The sequence below is a fragment of the Amborella trichopoda genome, chromosome 4 (genome assembly GCF_054954075.1).
Source record: "Amborella trichopoda isolate Santa Cruz 75 chromosome 4, AtrichopodaSantaCruz75HAP2 v2.0, whole genome shotgun sequence".
In the NCBI taxonomy this organism is placed as follows: domain Eukaryota; kingdom Viridiplantae; phylum Streptophyta; class Magnoliopsida; order Amborellales; family Amborellaceae; genus Amborella; species Amborella trichopoda.
The window spans coordinates 17,016,835-17,036,277 of record NC_142339.1 but is presented as its reverse complement, the minus strand read 5'-3'; the positions used below and the strand labels follow the sequence as shown (position 1 = coordinate 17,036,277).

At 33.8% G+C, this 19,443-nt stretch overlaps 1 pseudogene; it reads right to left on the bottom strand.

Moving 5' to 3' along the window:
• The window catches only part of LOC148782326 (uncharacterized), a 26,912-nt pseudogene extending 7,469 nt beyond the window's left edge, over positions 1 to 19,443 (bottom strand).

Here is a 19,443-nt window from a genome sequence, read left to right as displayed (position 1 = left end):
AGTGATATGAAATAGATAATGAGGCATTTTTTTATTACATACTCAGTGATATTTTGTGTCTTTAAGATTAGGATCTACCTGCAAAATTTTAGTGGGAGATCCTAAGGGAAGTGAGAGTTATGGAATCATCAATGAAGGGTGTCAGTTCTGACCCTGTAAAATTCAGAAATTGTCCATTGAGTTTTGTGATTTTTCTCACCAATGATATGATTTTATTTATCATTGAAATTCTACTGCAACTCATAAAATTGAGTCTACTTTCAAATAAAAAATGTCTCATCAAGAAAGTCTATGTGGTTTGAAAGATATAATCAATTTATTGAAGAATGCGCAAGTGCAGTTTTCTGCAAAGAAAACTATTTTTATGACTTGGAAGTCATGATTTTATTTTTATACTTAACATAATGTTTTATGGTCCACACTAAATTTTTAGACTTCCATTCTGAGTCTATTTTCTAATAAAATTTATTTGAAAGAAAAATATCTATTGGAACAGGAGAATAAAAATTTTGGATTGAAGAGGTCTCATCCTAAATTTTTTGCAATTTAGTATGTTCTTCATTGAGACATGAATAATTATATTTATCAAACCTATTTAACATAGTCATATGATGCTTGTCGAAATATATGTGTTATAAATATGTGTTTAATTCCAAACAAAATTGGTTTGAAATGAAAACTCCATAAAGGTAGAGAGAAAATACAATTTTATTATGCAGTATTCATTCTGGAATTCTGTAGTATGATTTATTTTGTGATGTGTATGTCACCTGATTCATTTCTTTGAAAAAAAGGTATTATTTGGGATTCACACAATGATGTTGCGATTTAATTTTGAGTCAAGTTTTCAACACTAAATATTTCAAGAAGAACTTCTTTGAGAATTGAGGTAAACAATTTTTTTTAGTTAGAGATGCTCAACTTGATTTTCTGCTGAGAAAACTGCATAGTGACCTAAATGTCACTAAACTGAAGACTCACTAAATGGTATGATTTAGGGATGGAACTGAGCGCTATTTTATATTTTTGAGTCTATTTCAATCCTCAAAAGGATTCGGAGAGAAACTCTTTATAAGTTGAGAGATATCATATTTTTATTGTGAGATGCTCATGTTCTATGCTGCAGTATATTAAAAGATGTGGCATGTTAAGGCATATCTTTGAATTCCTAATTATGAAGATCTTTTTAAAGCTCATTTTAAAAAAGTTTTATAGTGTGCCATGAGTATGGTTTATTATAGTACAACTTCAAAGAAATGTAATACAGAGATGGCAAGATAAGCCACTTTATATAAAAAATGTTCGATTTGGGAATAGCAGAAAGAAGAAGAAACACAATACTCATAAAACCATCTTGGTTTTTTCGAAATGAAGGGATATATAGATAGACTTGGTGGTAGCATAGAAACGCTAAAGATTAGTGGGAGAATTGAAATTGTGATATTTGAAATCATGGGATGAAGAAGATTATTTCTTCACAGTGTGAGATAGGGAAAATCCAAGTGCCAAAAAGTTGGACACTTCATGACATGTGAAACCGATGACCAATATATTCTCCATTAGTTGTGTGCTCTTCCAAAATTACAAAAGCTTGTCAAACAAATAAAAGCAATGAATCAAGAAAGCCCAAGTACCATACTACATAGTTTTAGGTATGAAATCTATCCCACATTACATGATAATGTCATATAGAGAAAGATGATTCAATATCTTTTTATTTTATATGTTTTAGTTATATTTTAGCTAATTGTTTTATGAATATGTATGGAGTGTATGAACATTAATTGATAGGTGCTAACAAATTTGAAAGAGCCTGTTTTGAAGATCCTATGTTTTTTTGTGCCTCCTTGTGCTTGAGTATGAATTACTTACATGGAGATGTAGTTTGATCGAGGGCTTTAATCCTAAGTATAAAACACAAGAGATGGGTGTAGCTCATTCAAATATGTAAGCAAGAAGGGAGTGTTCTGATGGAACTCGGTCTTAGTGACCATCATCTCAATAATATATATAATATGATGTATTGCATGTGATGTTGATCCCTAGGTGGGTGAGCGGGGAGCGCAATGTCTTGGAGGGATAGTTGGTATGCCCTCTGACTACGAAACTTCAAGATGAAATTTAAAATATCTACATTATATTTATCGTGCATCTGCCCCTCGAGGATAGGGAACGCCAAAGAGTGTCTACTTCTTTGCCACTCACCTGTCCCTCGAAGGACAGGGAGTGCCAAAGAGGGGCAACTGTAGACACCCCATTTTTAAAATTGGCAAATTTTATAATTTTCTAACCTTAGAAAACCCATAGGACCACACTATTTCAGTAGACCCCTAAACCATAGACCACCACAATCCATGGTCCCATCCTATGATTCACACCTAGCAAATCCCCAGCTTTTAGTAGTTATCCATTCCACACCTAGCAAATCCCCATGTTTTAGTTGTTATCTATTCTACATTCCTATTAAGTCTCTAAGAAAAATAAAACTGACTTCCTTCTTTTTGAAAAGGAGGTGGCACATGGGAGACTAGGGACACCTCTTAAAAAGGTCGAACGTGTAGGTTAAAAAGAAAGGAGCTGGGACAAGGGAGGCGGGAAGTTTGAGAGGGAGAGAGCCCATAGAAAGAAAAACCTAGACCTAAGAAACCCTAGTTCTAAGCTGTCTTTAAATCAAAAAAATCATTCAACCAGGCTAAAGCCTGGTCAACACTTGGAGAAAAAGAGACAAAGAGGACATCGGTTCTGATACGAGCGAGCCCTTGAAGCCTCGGGAGTCTCGGGCCATCTGGTCCGGTTTAGTATCGTTTCTTACTCTTTTATTATTTATTTTCTGCTTTATTTCATTTTAATTATATTAGATTAGTTTTTACTGCTTTTTATTTCGTGTTTCATATTCGGATCAATGTTGGCACTGCTACTAATCTGAGAACAGATCCGCTCGTTTCTGGGTGGATCTAGCCTCATATCATAATTTGATTTTCCCCACATTCTCTATCATCATCTTTTAAAATCAGTTTGTGGTGTTCAGATCTAAGGGATCTTTCTCTGAAGATCTCTCTGATTTTGCATTGTAAACACATCGCAACGCTCCCTGTGTTTGTTAAATGGGAAGTAGTATGCTGTTCAAAAGTTATGTCCAAAGCAATGTTAAAAGACATTGATTTGGGAAGTCACGCTTCCATTCTAGCCCATAAAAGTTGCAGTTTCTGAAATTGGCGGAAATACAACTTTGGTAATTGTACCTTCCACCAATCAAACACATCCCAAGATATTGATGGAGTTGATGTGTGTTGTGCCTCATCAGCATCTTTGACTCTTTCTTTAATTAGTTGTGTTGTATGAGATTCTTCATTATTTTGGGCTAGTATCATGGGATTTCTTATGACCCATGTTTATCCTTTATCATATATTAAGGTGAGGACCTATTGTAATCCTATGAACGAAAATAAATCCTTTATCTATATATTAAGGTGAGGAACTATTGTAATCCTATGAATGAAAATAAGGTTGTTCCTCTTTCGTGGATATAGGCTGACAGTCGAACCACGTATATGTGTCTGTTGATACATTGTGTTTATCTTTTTCTCAGTTCTATTTTTTTAACATGGTATCAGAGCGAAAGTCTCGAGGCCTTTATAGAAGTTTATAATCGATATATTTAGTCTTCGTGTGGTGAGCGTAGATCTCTCTCATTTCTCCCATTTTTGTTGCGTATAACTTGAAGCCATTGTTGCACGGCCCATCATGCGTGCTGCTCAAGCATCGTGAAGACTGATGTTTTCGTTACAAACTGATTCTGCACATCATGAAGACTTATTTTCTATTCTTGGTACTTTCTTTCCATTCTTTGTTGCAAACTGACTTTGCATTGAGTGGACCTCTCTTGCAAAGCAATGGTATCGACTTTGTAAATTAATTTTGCATTAAGCGGATGTCTCTCTTGCAAAGCAAAGGTTGTGCATACTGTTTATTTCTTTTGAAATGCTAAAAGTTGCACTTTGTGCACCCTCAAGTTGACCCTGATATTGATGCGGACTTATTGTCTCATCCAATAAGTTAGTTATCAACTCGGATCGAGGTGTTGAGAAAGAAAGCAAAACGTTATCATCACCCATCGCTGCTTTCTTAGGTTCTGTAACTTGTTTATTGTGGCAAAAGGACCTGTGTTGTCTCTTCAAAAGTTTGTTTTCCATTTTTTCTTTTAAAAAATGGTTGTCATCTTTGGCTGGTACGTGGCTAATCACACTATATTTGTTTCCTTTTTTATATCATGGACGAAAAGAATACAGTAGAATCTTTTAAAATGGTAGTGCATGAATCCTAAGTAATACCTCTATGAAATTAACTTCGACACTCTTCGATGGTTAAAATTATTTATCTTGGGACAGAGCCATCTCTCTTACTCTTGGTGGTCGGGGCCAATCAAAACTCGAGCATATTAATGGTAAGAAAAAGGCTCTGAGTAGTGATGGCCTTGAGCATGAAGATTGGAAAACACATGATCAACTTATAATGTCATGGATATTAAACTCAATGGATCCTAGGATTGTTGAGATATTTACTCATACCAAGAATGCTAAGGATTTATGGGATTCCATAAAATAAGCTTATGGACAACAAAACAATATTGCTCGAATATTTGAATTAAAACAAAAAATATACCAAACCAAGCAAGAGAATAAGACCGCTACTGAATTGTTGGGTATTCTGAAACCTATGTGGGATGAATTATTTATATACTGCCCTGCTACTACTGATATTTCTACTATTCAAAAAAGAGCTAAGCATGATAAGATCTTTTAATTTCTTGCTACACTCAAACCTGATTTTGAGCAAGTAAGGACCCAAATTTTAATGTCATCTGAACTACCCAGCTTCTCATCAGTTTTTTCTACTATATTACGCGAAGAAACTAGGAAAAAAGTGATGAAAGTTGAAGTAAAAATTGAAGTTGAGAGTAGTAAAAAATCTTCTATGACTCTTGCTAAAGAGAAGACTGAAACAAATAACAAACCTGCCAATAGCAACTTTGAAGGGAGATCTCTAGGAGGATATCGTGGTAGAGGAAGGGGTTGAGGAAATGGAGGAAGACCACTTCCCGTTGTGAGCATTGCAAAGGTCTTGGCCACATTAAGGATAGGTATTGGATTCTCTATCCTCATCTTAATCTTGCACGTAACAAGTCTTTTGAAAGGTCATTGACTCACAGTGCTTCTGCCTACTCTCACTTTTCCATTGATAAACTTACCCAAATCCTTCAGCAATTGGGTAAGAATGGTGCATCATCTTCTCATGATTTCTCCTCTAATCATAGGTAATTAGTTTGCTTTCTTGTCTTCTTTGAGTTCTAATTCCTATACTTGGGTGATTGATTCATGAAGAACTGACCACATGACAGGCAATCCTTATTGCTTATCTCAGTTTCAACAAGCGGTCAATAAAACTCCGGTATCAATTGCCAATGGTTCTTTAATTTTTGTTCATGGCTTTGGAAGAACAAATTTCTTTTCTGAAACCCATAATTCTGAGGATCTTTATTTGCCTTCTTTCCCTTCAAGCCTATTGTCGGTTAGCAAACTAACTCAAAATTTGAATTGTGATATCATTTTTTCTCCTCATTCCGTTATCTTTCAGGATTGGGCCACGGGGATGAAGATTGGTGAAGGGAAAAAGGATCATGGTCTTTATTTTTTGGATCAAAAGAATTATGCTATGGTTGAGAAAATTAATAATGATAATATTGGTAGATTATGGCACTCTATAGTTAGCCATCCCTCTAAAAATGTTTGAAGATTTTGATGCCAAACCTAACTCTAGGATTTCATGATTGTGAGGTTTGCAAATATTCTAAGTTCCCCAGGTTACCTTTTAAATCTTCAATGCATGAATATGATGAACCTTTTTACTTGATACATTCTGATGTGTGGGGACCAACCCCTGTTGAATCCTATAATGGCTACAAATATTTTGTGACATTTACAGGTGATTATACTCGTGCCACCTGGGTATATATGTTAAAATCTAAAAATGAGGTTTTACCTATGTTTGAAGAATTTCATAATTTTGTATCAAATTAATATAATGCCAAAATTAGGATTTTTCGCTCAGAGAATGGAACAGAGTATGCAAATAATGCATTCACAAACTATTTTTCTAATTATGGCATTATACATCAGACATCTTGTATTGGAACACCTCAACAAAATGGTGTGTCAGAAAGGAAAAACCGTCATATTCAATGAACGTACCAAAATTTTATTGGTCTGATGCGGTCTTAACCGCTTATTACCTTATTAATCGACTTCCGAGCAAAATTCTCAGAAATAAGTCTCCTCTTGATGTTATTAATCGACTTGTCTCACTTACGTGTATTTGGCTGCATTTGTTGTGTATATAATATGGGTGCAATTTCTATAAGGATGCAACCTTAAACAATCCAATTAAGGCAAACCTTAAAATTTCATCATAACATGTAATTTTGTTATAAAAAATTCTTAGTGTCATCTTAAAATCTATTTTCATACCTAATTAGAAAATTTTAAATTCCAAAAATGGTTAAAATCAAGTAGATCTATAAATATATGAAAATGTTGAAAATGGACGGTCTAGATAATGTGCTGCAAGATGCACTATTTTCGAGACTCAAAAACTTTTTTTTTCATATTCATACATCTCAATGTCGAGATGATCGAGTAGAGGGTTCCGATAGCTTTTTGAGGAGCATATGTGATTCTACATTTTAAGGTTGCAACCTTATATAAACTTTTCCCATATAATATTGATCAACACCGGGACAAACTTGATCCTAGGACTACTAAGTGCATATTTCTTGGGTACCCATCTACAAAAATGAGCTACAAATGCTACAATCCTATATCAAAAAAATTGCACATCTCACGAGAGGTTAAATTTGATGAAAAAGAATCCTATTTTCAAAAATCTCGAGAAAATAGGATTCAAGGGGAGAATTTAGGCAAACTTCCATTACCCATTCTTAGCAATATTTTTGAGATGCAAGCAGATAGAGAAAGAAATAGAACTGGAAACGATTATGTCAACGAAAGAGGACAGGAAAGCCAACAAGAAGAAAGTGAGAGAGAAGCTAATCAGATTGGTGAAAATGAAGAAGTTACTTATGAATATACCCATGTGGCCCGTCTCCCTGATCAAGCTCTTACTCTTCGAAGGTCTTCCTTAAAAGATTTTGTTACCTTTCATGTTGTTTCACATCCTATCGAAAGTCAAATTTGTTATGAAAATATCTCATATAAATATTAGACATTTCTAAGTTATATTTCCGCTCTTGGGCCAACAAACTTTCATGATGCTAATTGACAATCTATGTGGTAAATGGCCATGAAAGAAGAGTTACAAGCCTTGGACAAGAATCAAAGTTGGGATACTGTTCAACTCCCTAATGGAAAAAAAGCATGTTGGTTGCAAGAGGGTATTTAAAATTAAGTATAGCAGTGATGTAACCATAGAAAGACACAAGGCTAGGTTAGTGGCTAAGGGTTTCACGCAGACCTATGGAGTAGACTACAAGGAGACCTTTAATCCGGTCGCAAAAATTGGTACGATTCGTGTCCTTTATCAGTTGCTATGAATTGTGGATGGTCTTTATATCAAATGGACGTTAAAAATGCTTTCCTTCATGGAGACTTAATGGAAGAGGTTTATATAGATCTACCTCGAGGTCATCCACAAGAAGGAAAGCCTGGTCTTGTTTGCAAGCTAAAAAATGCTTTATATGGTTTAAAGCAATCTTCGCGGCCTTGGTATGATAAACTTAGCACTGCTCTCTTAAGCATTGATTTTAAAAGAAGTTATGCTGATTCTTATATGTTCACAAGGAAAAGTGAAAATGGGACAATTATAGTGCTTATTTATGTTGATGATATTGTCATTTCTGAAGATGACAAAGAAAGAATTTCAAAACTTAAAAAAAAAAAATCATAGGAGATTTGACATCAAGGATCTTAGGCAACTTAAGTATTTTTTCGGAATTGAAGTCACATATTCAAAGAAATGCATTTTTCTTTCGCAAAGAAAATACGTGCTACATTTGTTAAAAGAAACTGAAAATTGGGGGTTAAACCAGTCGAGACACCTATCGAATGCATTGCCAAATTAACTAGTTCAAGGGGAGAATTACTTCATGATGTTAGCCGTTATAAAAAACTAGTTGGAAAATTGATTTATCTTACTATTACAAGGCCTGAAATTACTCATGTTGTTAGCCTAGTAAGCCAATTTATGCATTAACCTCGAACTGTTCATTTGGAAGCGGTTAATAGAATTCTGAGGTACCTAAAAACTATCACAAAAAGAGGTATTTTAATGAAATGTAATGGAAATGTTGATATTCTTGGCTATATTGATGCTGACTGGACTGGTAGGTCTGACAATAGAAAGTCCACAACTGGCTATTGTACAATGGTAGGAGGAACTTTGGTCACCTGGAAGAGTAAAAAACAAAGTGTTGTAGCTCGTTTTAGTACTGAAGCTGAATACAGAGCCATGACATCAACAACAAGTGAGTTGATTTGGTTAAAGTATCTTCTTCATGATATGGGATTTCAAACAAAGTTTCCAATGAAACTACTTTGTGACAATCGTGATACTATCCATATTGCCTGTAATCCGGTCTCCCACGAAAGAACATAACACATAGATATTGATTGCTATTATGTTCGAGAGAAGGTTCAAGCTAAAGTCATAGACACTCCGTTTGTTTGAAGTGAAGATCAATTGGCAGAGATATTTACTAAAGTTGTCACAAAGTCGAGATTCTATGAAATTTTGTCCAAGTTGGGGTCCTTTGACATTATTCAATCCCAACTTGAGGGGGAGTGTAGAGAAGATTGTGGAAGAATATTAACCGTGCCAGCCATGCTAGTTGTGTGTCATCAGAATCTTTGACTCTTTCCTTTTCAAGTTGTGTTGTACGAGATTCTTCAATATTTTGGGCTACTATCATGGGATTTCCTTTGACCCATATTTATCCTTTATCTAGATATTAGGGTGAGGAACTATTGTAATCCTATGAATGAAAATAAGGTTATTCCTCATTCGTAGATGTTGGCTGAATAGCTAAACCACGTAAATGTGTCCGTTGATACATTGTGTTTTATCTTTTTCTCAGTTCTATTTTTTTAACAATCCCTTTATTTAGTCAAAAAAAAAAAAAAAACATCCCTTTTATGTCAAGGATTGTTATCTTTGTTTCAAGGAGGTGATAATTACTCCTAGCCGTTAGATGTCAAATTAGATCAATTGGGATGTGTCACAAAGTTCAATATTTTTTTATTTTATTTTTCGGCATTTTGAGTCTAGTTAATGACATTCTTACAACCACTTGATTTAAAATATGACAGACGAGTATTTGTGACCTCTTTATACCAAAAGTAAATGGTCTCTTTCTATACTTTTTATGTTACAGAGATGTTCTTAGTCCAAAGGTGCAAATGCCAATCATAAACTTTTAAGCCCATTCAAATTTGGAGGCAAACTTGCATCCAAATAAGGGTAAGTGAGTCGGCCGGTTTATCTCTTTTTATAAATTATCCCTACAAAATCCATCCTAGGGATTGATTTTGGATCCAAAAATTTAGGGGCTAAGAATCTTAATCATGGGAATATAAAGATATTAAAATAAATAAACTTTAAATAAAAAATTTTGGGCCACCTTATTCCACATCTATCTTTAAATTGGATGTTTGATGCATCAAGGGATGTTTATGTTGAACTACGTCGCTGATGCATACAATACTTTCCCTTCAAATGATTTCAGGAGCTTAACCGCACCTATATTAGGCCTCAAGTGTCTAGGCTTCTAGATATCCAATAGTAAATGGAAAAGCCATTAAAGAGGTGGGGCCTCGGCCTTAAATATGTGGCGCCTGATCATTTTTCCCATTTTCAATGATTAAGGACCCAAAAACTATCCAAACTTATCCTCTTGACACCCAAGGATCAAGTTTTCTTAAAAAAAAAAGAAAAAAAATTGGATCCCTAGACCTCAATAGTGTCATCTCAACATGCAAACCAAACAGCTAATTTCAATATGGTCCATCAAATTTCCAGCATTTTAGGCTGGTTGAAAATGGCTTGGCTAGGTTAGGGCCACGATATACCCTACCCTACCCTACCCAACCCTATATTTGTTTTTGTGTTTTATTAGGCCTAGCCAGCCTGGCGTGACTTGGCTAAGACCAGTACTATAGGGACCTTGCCTGGGCCAACCCTAGGCCAGGTCTAGGCTGGCTGACCTGTTTCTAACGCTAATTTTTGGGACTCCAAATCATAATTTCTACCATTAAAATAGATTTACATGGGTTTAAAATAGTCGGATACTTAATCGATAAAAATTGAGCAATTGAAGAAGATGTCACATATAGAATTAGAGTTTGGTGGACAAGGTGGAGATATGCGATTGGAATTTTACGTGATTGCTAAATACCAATGAAGCTGATAGTCAAGTTTTGTGGGACAACTGTGATACCGGTTTTGGTCTATGAGGAGGAATGTTGGGCGATCAAACAATAATAAACCCAAAGAATATGTGTAGCGGAGATGAGGATGTTAAGATGGATAAGTGACACGACAAGAAGGGATAGAATTCAAAAATAATACATTTGTGAAAATTTAGGTGCGATACCAATAGGAAATAAGATGAGAGAGAGTAGGCATAGGTGGGTTGCGCATGTGTGACAACCCAATATAATACCTGTCAGAAGGTGCATAGCCAGTGCAAGTTAGTTCAAGTGGAAGGCTAAAAAAAGGCCAGGCGTGGGCTCAAAATGACATGATTGGAAGTAGTAAGAAAATATATTTGTTCTTATAGCCTCATTGAGGGTATGCCCATTAATTAATAGAGCAGAATAGCAGACCAAGACTCGTGTTGTCGGCCTCAATTAGTTGAGAAAAAGCCTTGATATATATACGCATTTCCTTGTGGTATCAAAATGAAGCAAAGGACCATGGTGAGGAGATTTATTGACTCGAGATCTTTTAAAAAATGGTTGAGTATTATTTCCAACTTTAAACCTTTTTGGCTTAGTTCGGCTATAGGAATCAAACTTGAGATGTAGTGTTGTTAAATGTATGTTGCTAAACACTCAAGCCCAAGCACAATTCCTAGTATAATCGTTTTTATTTTATCTTGTGTACCATTTAAAAGAAAGAAAAATAAGATTATTTGTTCATAAATCTAGATATAATGGCTTTAAAATAAATTTCCAACATCACCAATAAAATTGAAACTAAAAAAAAGTAAAGTCTTGCGAATCTATCAACACTTATTTTTAGGGCAAGATGGACGGCCTAGATAATTTGTTGCATTTTAGAGCTTCAAATCCTAATTTTTTTTCTTAAATATAATGTTCAAGCCAAGATATAAAGGTTTTTTAATACGCTTGAATTGCAGTTTTCAATGAGTTATGAGGTGAGGCTTTGTTCATTTTGATAGGGCCCCAACCCTATCAAAACATTTTCCATTTAATGTCATGGCAACATATCAATGAACGAAAATGTGGCTATCAATTTGGTTACGGTCTTGGAAAATATGGAACCTAAAATAGGGCTTCCACAAACGGAGCTCTAGGGTGATCGCCGAGTGAAAAATAAGTAGTTTCTTTCTGAAGTTATGTTGGAATTTCAGCGTGTGCAGTGTACGTCCAGGGGTGCATAGTATACACTTACTCTGATTGAAAAAAGAGATCCAGCAGCTTCATTTTCACATCTCACAATTCAGCTCAAGAAACTATTATTCAGATATATCGATCCCTCTCCTGCTGCCCTTATCAATTTCTTGGGTTTCTTGAAACCCTCTCCCTGCTGCCCTTCTCAATTTCTTTTGTTTCTTGAAACCCTCTTCCCCTGTTGGCCTTCTCAATTTCTTCTGTTTCTTGAATAGATGCTTCTCAATTTCTTCTGGTTCTTGAATAGATGTTGCTTATCAGTTTTGGTTATTTGCATAGAGTGAATAATCAATCTTTTTTGTTTTTCTCTCTTTTATGTCTCTCAAATCTTTTTTTAAAATGGAAGATATTATCAGCTTTTGTCTCTCTCATGGATCTTTTTCTCTCTCTTCTTGTCCCTTATTTTTATTTATTAGAGAGGCGCATCTAATAAAAATATAAAAAAATTAATTCGTAAAAATAAATTGATCAAACTACCCCCGAAATGTTTTGATGGTATTTTGGTGATTTTTTCATGTAAATATTTTTTTGATATTTTTTCGTAGATTTGCCTATTTTTTATTAACACACGATCCAAATTTTAAGTCATATAGGTGGAATCCTAGCCGTCACCCCTTCATCGAGTGGTTCAAAATACATATCACTATTTTAATTTTATTTTATTTATCAATCTAATTAAGATAAAATTTTAGGTGTATATATCTAACACTATTGCGCATCATATAAAAATATAAAAAAGAAATTATTTTCAATAATTTAGAATGACCAAATTACCCCATCATTTTTCAAGGGTATTTCTATCATTATATTTTAGAAAATATTGTTTTATATATTTTTTAATTGTGCGCCCTATTTTTTAGTACATACTGCTAAAATTTCATTATAAACCAATTTCTAAAAAAGAATATTAAAATTCATTTAGTGATACGCATTCTGAACCACATGTTGTCCGGTAGTATTAGAATTTTTATAATTATTATACTAATCATATTTATCTAAAAATTTAGGGCGTGTGTACATATTACCAAGTTGTACCAAAATAAAATATTAAAAAAATAATAGTCATAAAATAAAATGATGAAATTACCCCTGAAACTTTATAGGCGTATTTTGTATAATTTTTATCATTCAAATTATTTGTTTTGTATTTTATTCATATGCATCTCACTAAGCGCACACACCTACAAAATTTTAGATCATTACGATTTGTAAACAAAATATTAAAATTCAAACACTATCCGGCATCTGTGACCATGTGATAAATTTTGAACAGTGATAAAGCCGCAAGTGAAGTACTATAAAACTTCACCTATAGACGTTTGTAGTATTTGAATTTTTATAGTTATTTTACTAACCGAATTTTTCGAAAATTTGGGGCGCATGTACATATGACCAAGTCACACCAAAATAAAATAATAAAAAAAATAGTAGTCCAAATAAAATGATGAAATTACCCTTGAAACTTTATAGGGGTATTTTGCATATTTTTTATCATTCAAATTATTGTTTTATGTTTTATTCATATGCATCTCACTAAGACGTACACACCTACAAAATTTTAGATTATTATGATTTGTAAAAAAATTAAAATTAAAATAATATCAGACATCTGTGACTGTGTGATAAACTTTGAAAGATGATAAACTCGTAGGTGAAGTATTGTAGAACTTCACCTATAGGCATTTTGTACTGTTTTCATATATATATATATATATATATATATATATATATATATATATATATATATATATATATATATATATATATATATAGGGAAAAGATGGGATTAGCCCATTAGCTCATATGAACATATGAGCCCAAGTGCCCAGAATGAATCTGGGCCAATCAGACGATAACAGATGTCCGATAGTGCTTAAATTTTATTTATTTTTCTACAAATCTAAACCATTTGAAATTTTAGATGTGTGTTCTTCTCATCAAGGTGCATCTAATTAAAATATTTAAAAAAATTATTCGTGAAAAAAATGACCAAAATAAGCCCCAAAATATTTCAGGGGTATTTTGGTCAATTTATTTTATGTAAAATAGTTTTTTGATATTTTTCAAAGATATTTAGTTTTTATAAAGTCACGCTTAAAATTTCAAGTGATTTGGATTTGTAAAACAAAAAACTAAAATTTAAACACTACCGGACATCCGTGATCGTCAGATCGGCCCAAATTCAATCTAGGACGTTGTGCTTATATATTCATATGAGCTAGTGGGCTAATCACATCTTTTTCCATATATATATATATATATATATATTGTGTAATATATTATGAAATTCCCTCTAAAACTTTATAGGGGTATTTTGCATGATTTTTATCATTCAAAATCATTTTTTTTCTTTTTTAACATTGTTCATCTAATGATAATAAAGCCATCCAAAAAAATTGGAAATGAAAAATCCTTCTAAGGCCTAGATCTAAGCATCTCACTAAAATGAATGGCCTATGTTAATTGGGCTAAAAACATACTTTCTAAGTTGTGTTTTGAATTTTTTATTTTTTTGTGATTGTTCATTAGAATGAAAAGAGTGTATATTTCAAACTTTGGATAAAACAAATGGCCATAAGATGGTTTTTTATGGTTGTTGCATCATATTACTATACAACGGTTGCATGAAATCATAGCCCTATATATATATATATATATATATATATATATATATATATATATATATATATATATATATATATATATAAGAGATGGGTTTAGCCCTCTAGCTCATATGAACATATGAGCCCAACGACCTAGATTGAACTAGGGTCGATCTGACGGTCAAGACCTTATTGTGTATTTGAATTTTAATTTCATTTCTATAAATCCAAAAAACTTGAAATTTTGGGCGTGTGTTATTCAAAAATAGAAGAATATCAAAAAAATAACTTGCAAGAAATAAATTGATCAAAATACCCCTGAAATGTTTCGGGGGTATTTTGATGAATTTATTTTTTACAAATTATTTTTTAAATATTTTTATTAGGTGTGCGTGTTGATGAGAAGAATTAGCGTCTAAAATTTTAAATTATTTGGATTTGTTGAAAAATAATTAAAATTCAAACATGAAATGAGGTTGTGACCGTTAGATCGGCTCATATTCAATCTGGGCTGTTGGGCTCATATGTTCATATGAGCTAGTGGGCTAATCCCAATATATATATATATATATATATATATATATATATATATATATATATATATATATATATAATGAGAGAGAGAGAGAGCGAAGCAAACAAACAAACACAGGTAGCTATAATGAATAGCGATCTAGACGGAATCACAGCCGTCAGATCTTCAGCGAGTGGTTCAAAATATATGTCGTTATTTCAATTTTAATTTTGTTATAAATCTAATTAAGATAAAATTTTTGGTATATCTATCTAACACTATTGCGCACCATATAAAACTATAAAAAAATTATTTTCAATAATTTAAAATCACCAAATCACCCCTATCATTTTTCAAGGGTATTTCGATCATTTTATATTTTAAAAAATATTTTTTATATATTTTTTAATTGTGTGCCCTATGTTTTAGTACAGACTTCTAAAATTTCATTATAATCAGATTTCTAAAAAAATTAAAATTCATTTCGTGACAAGCATTTTGAATCACATGATGAAGATCTGACAGTTGAGATTCCACTATATTATTATTCATTATATTCAAAAGGCTAATCACGGATGAGTAGCCTAAATTTATGCATTATTTCCATCTAGCCTTCCAAAAACACCCAAAATAAGAAAACAGAAATGAACCCAAACCTTTTAGGAAAAACACGCCGACTACAATGTTGTAACAAAACAAATGGGAAATGACCTGCAGGTGCCTCAAGTCAAAGGGATGAATCTGGTTAGGGCTGAGAATGGGTCCGATCAGATCCAGTTTTGGATCTTAAAAGTATACATGGTGTCCGGATCAAGATCCGATTCTGATTGGATCCAGAATATTTGGATCCGGATCTAGACCCGATCGGATCCAAAAAAATTATTTTATATCTATAAAAATATATAACAAAAAATACTATATAACATATATGTACATACATATACATTATATATATAATAAGATATAATATATTAATAATTAGGTTAGATCCACCTATATCGGATCCAATCCAAATTGCTATTCGGATCTCGATCCAACCTGTCGGATCCAAATCTTAAATCTATACCCAGATCCAGATGGGATCCAAATCGAGTAATTTCTCAGCCCTAAATCAGGTAATTAAAATATTTTTCTATGAGAATGTGCCTTTTATAGGCCCAAGGCCAACAATGGATGTGAATGATGGGCAGAAATAAGCCAACAACTCTTAACATTGATCTCCTTCACGTGTACAACATGCACATCACAACGATGTGAACAAGAAGAAGAAAATGAGGAGGGAAACTACAACTCATATGATGACTTCCATTATGTACGCAAAATAATAGACATTTAGGATATAGTAGATGAGGCGCCATTAACTGGAGAGAGTCTAGTCTGAGTGACGCAATGCTCCAAACTAATACGTGCCAAACTTCATCATTTATTTATTTATTTTTTTTAGAAGCAAGCAAATTTCATTAAAAAAATTTAAAAAGATAGAGAGGGTGGTTTACATTGCAATTGAGTAGTGAGAAAAAACAAAATTTCCCGATATTATCGTCCACTACATAGCCAGTAGTAATGAGGGATGCAGGCATATGACAAATCCGAACTCACTCCCATGATAAATTTATAACCCTGATTCTTCATCACATAATCCATTACTTAATCTGTATATCTGTATTCCAGCTACATCTCATGAGATATGATATCCAACAAAATTTGGGTGTGTATCCCACTATTGATATGAAGTCATATGGCAACCAATATTCGCTATTTTGTTTGCTGCGGTGTTTGCTTCCCTATACACATGTGAGATTTTCCATGAGCTTTTTTTTTAAGGACGCAATTACATTTTTCAATCTGGTTTGAATACACCAAGGTACCATACTAGATCTTATGGCCAAAATAATACCAAAAGAGTCACATTCAATCCAGACATTTGTGAAACCTTTTTTGATAACATATTCGGCACCATAAATAAATGCATTAAGCTCTGCAAGATAATTTGTTCCTATAGGGATAGGTCCTGAAAAAAAGCCAAGCACGACTCCTAACGAATCTCTTAATATACCTCCAAATCTCGATCTTCCTGGATTCCCCTTAAAGCACCCATTTATATTGAGTTTGATGCATCCAGGTATAGGCAAAAGCAAAAACTATTTCTAGGATGAACGGATCAATCCCTGGATTTTGGGTTATAAGAAGGCTTCTTATTAGTAATAAATCACTCATAACCTTTGCTTTGAAATCTCGCCAATTAGAAGTTATCGAAGAGATGTGCTCCATAATCCATTTCTTTGACCATTGAATTTGAGACATTGGCCGGCCATCATCAAATCGACATTTATTTCTTGACATCCATATTGCAGTGATGATGTGGGACCATCCAATAATCCATAGATCCTTCGTTCTGCCATGGCATCCTGGTCTTTTCCATTTCTTGCTAAACGCTTAAAAAGACATGTCACATGGAAGAGGTAATCCAAACAACTTGGAAAACCGGCTCCATATGTTATTAGCAAAAAAGCAAGTAACAAATAAATGATCCCTAGTGTTTATGCTATTTCCACATAGTGAACAACATGAAACTAAAGAGATGCCAATAGACCTAATTTTCTCATCAATAGCAATGACGTTGTTTGCAACTTTCCAACTCATAAAAGAAACTCTTGGATGGATGCCCTTATTCCAAACTAAGGCGTTCCAATATGACTTGCATCCTTGTTCCCTAATGAACTCCCAAGCAGAGATAGTTGAGAATTCACCAGAGATAGTATGTTTCCAAATTCTTTGATCCGGTATAGGGGCATGGGGTAAATCAATTCCAGATGCAGATGTTAAATATTCATTTAAAAATGTAGAATTAACCATAGAAAAACACCATGTTTGAGGGTTACCTGAGATGAAGTGTGAAACCCTTGCATTTGAGTTCTTCAATGCTGACAATGGAAGACCTGATAGAGAGGCAAGTGATGTATTTCCGATCCACACATCCTTACAAAAATCAATAGATGAGCCATTTCCAATCATCCATCCATACCTTGAAAGTACTTTCGGCCATACTTTTACTAAACCAGGCCTCACAGAAGAAACCTGGAACGATGATCTCATAGAAGCATCCTCCTTGAAATATTTGGCAAAAATGAACTTTGACCAAGTTGCCTTCTTGTTCAAAACATTCCAAGCCAACTTCATCAAAATGGAAAAATTAACATCTCTTAGCCTTCTTAATCCCAAACCACTTTCATCAATAGGTTTACAGACTTTGTCCTAAGAGACTATTATTCTTTTTGATAATTCATGGTTCCCAATCCAAATAAAGTTCCTCATATGTGTTTCTATTTCTTTTATCAGATTTGCTGGTCATTGATAGATTGCAAAGGAGTGAATAGGCATACTCGCAATAACAGACCTTGTCAGTTGAATCCTTCTTGCGAAGCTTAGAATCTTGCCCTTCCAACCCGATAATTTATTGTGAATCCTTTGTAGTAGAGGTCTCAAAATTTTTGCTTTTGGGGCACCTAAAAAAATCGGCACACCTAAGTATTTGAAGGGTAAGCATCCAAAAAAGACTCCCAACAATCTTTTGATTGCCTATTGTCTGGATTGAGGAATTGATCCACAAAATAACTGTGATTTGGAGAAATTTATTTTGAGTCCCGAAGCCTCTTGGAAATTTAAAAGAAACTCCTTCAATCTTTTTAGGTGGCGGTAGTCTGCTTTCGCAAAAATAAATACGTCATCTGCAAACATAAAGTGCGATAGTACAACCACACCCATAGCTCCCTCAAAATACATATCATTTTCTTTTGAACCATATTAGCAATGCCTCTACTTAAGAACCCATAAGGTCCCCCATTTACCAGGACCAAAATATTGGCTGAAAACAGAATTTGCTTTACCCAAGATACAAATTTCGTTGTAAACCTGAATCTCTTCAATACTTCAAGAAGGAAAGGCCATTCAAGGAGTCATAAGCTTTTTGAAAATTAATCTTCAGCCCACAATGTCCCCCATGACTCTTTTTTGGAAAGGAATTTAGCAGTTCTAAAGCCATGCAGATATTTGAAGATATATGTCTGCCTTTGAGGAAAGCACCTTGTTCTTCCAATATAAGCTTTGGAGCAATTACTCTTAACCTGTTGGCTAGAATTTTGGAAATAATCTTGAAGAAAAAATTCCCCATACAAATTGGCCGAAACTTTGACAAGGTATCTGCACCCTGTTCCTTGGGGATTAACGTAATAACGTTATTATTGTAGCCCTTAGGAATACATCCATCAATGAAAAAGCATCTTACAGCCTGACAAACATCATACTTCACAATGTCCCAACAATGTTTGTAGAAAATTTCCCTAAAACTATCTAGACCGGGTGAGCTAAAAGCATCCATTCAAAAAACGGTCTCTTTTATCTCTAAGGGCGCAGGAGCAACTTCAAGGAAGTTATTGTCTGCCAGATCTACCATATTTGGTATGAGGTTGAAGAGATCATTATTCATGGAGCAACCTTTTGCTTTGAAATTTTGTTTATAGAATTCCGCACAATAAGATCCAATTGAGTTACGATCTCCCAATTCCTGGTTTGATTTAATCTTCAGATAATGGATAAAGTTTCTCGATTTCTGAATTTTTGCCAT